This window comes from Camelus bactrianus, chromosome 3 (assembly GCF_048773025.1).
Source record: "Camelus bactrianus isolate YW-2024 breed Bactrian camel chromosome 3, ASM4877302v1, whole genome shotgun sequence".
Classification (NCBI taxonomy): domain Eukaryota; kingdom Metazoa; phylum Chordata; class Mammalia; order Artiodactyla; family Camelidae; genus Camelus; species Camelus bactrianus.
The window spans coordinates 34332344-34333701 of NC_133541.1; the positions used below are offsets into that span (position 1 = coordinate 34332344).

General features: G+C 37.0%; 1 non-coding gene across 1 annotated transcript; it reads right to left on the reverse strand.

The window, feature by feature from the left end:
- Positions 1-884: 884 nt before the first annotated feature.
- LOC123611670 (U6 spliceosomal RNA) lies at positions 885-991 on the reverse strand. The gene has a single exon (XR_006718772.1). It is a non-coding gene; the product is annotated as a U6 spliceosomal RNA (small nuclear RNA).
- Between the last annotated feature and the right edge of the window lie 367 nt (positions 992-1358).

Consider the following 1358-nt stretch of genomic DNA (forward strand, 5'->3'; position numbering starts at 1 on the left):
TAGAGAATGCTAGAACCACCTACTAGTTGGCCTCTAGGCTTTCTGGAAAGGAGACAAAAATGAGAAGATAATCAATTACACTATTCATATTACCTACAAATATAAATAAACCTATTTCCAGTGCCAAAACTAAAAAGGCTTTCCTCATAGTTAATAAAAGAACAGCACACCAACCTCAACACATCTATACAGTAAATGGATTTCATGGGCTGACTATTTCCTACAGTGGCTCCTAGCATGGGCCAATGATGACATAATGACAAATCACATTCAATAAAAGCAGTTTTACAAGAGAACGAACCATACAGTCCAGATGTGTGGCTATCTGCTGTGTGGTTTATTCCAAGGATGGATTTTTTTTGTATCTGTAGAAACACATGGACTATATTTCACTTGGGCGATCCTTCGCAATTGTGTTGTCCAACCAAGTTTTTGATGAGTATTAAGCAGCAGTGAGTTCAAGGTTATTGTGCATTGTTGCACAATATTGTTCAAGGTTATTATTACTTAGGGTGCAACTATTTCAGTCTACTGATCAAATAATGGACGTGCCCAACTCCCCCTGGGAATGGGATGTGTACAGAGAAAAGGAGCCTGGAACATTAGCTGTTTTTTAAAACCGTGGCAAAAACACACATAAGATAAAATTTGCCATCTTATTCCATTTTAAGTGTACAGTTTAGTGGCACTAAGTACATTCACATTGTGGTGCTACCATCACCACCATCCCTGCACTGAACTCAACATCTTGTAAAACTGATACTCCACCTATTAAACATGAACCACCCACCCCCGCCACCTCCTGTGCCTAACCACCATTCTGCTTTCTGTCTCTATGAACTTGACTGCTTCACGCACCTCATGTAAGGGGAATCATACACTATAAAAACATGGAACGCCCCACAAATTTGCACACCATTTTTGTTTTGGGGCCATGCTAATAGTCTCTGTGTGATCCTAATTTTAGTCTATGTGCCACCGAAATGAGCACTTCAGCTGTTTTTTTAAATATTTTGTTTTAGTTGAAGGACAGTCAGTTTACAATGTTGTATAAATTTCTGGTGTACAGCATGTTTCAGTCATACATATACATACACATATTCATTTTCATATTCTTTTTCATTATAGGTTACTAAAAGATATTGAATATAGTTCCCTGAACTATACAGTATAAACTTGTTGTGTATCTATTTTATATATAGTAGTTAGTACCTGCAAATCTCGGACTCCCAATTTATCCCTTCCCACCTCCTTCTCCCGCTGGTGTCCATAAGTTTGTTTTTCATGTCTGTGAGTTTGTTTCTGTTTTGGAAATAAGTCCATTTCTATCTTTTTTTTTTTTTTTTTTTTTTTTTTAG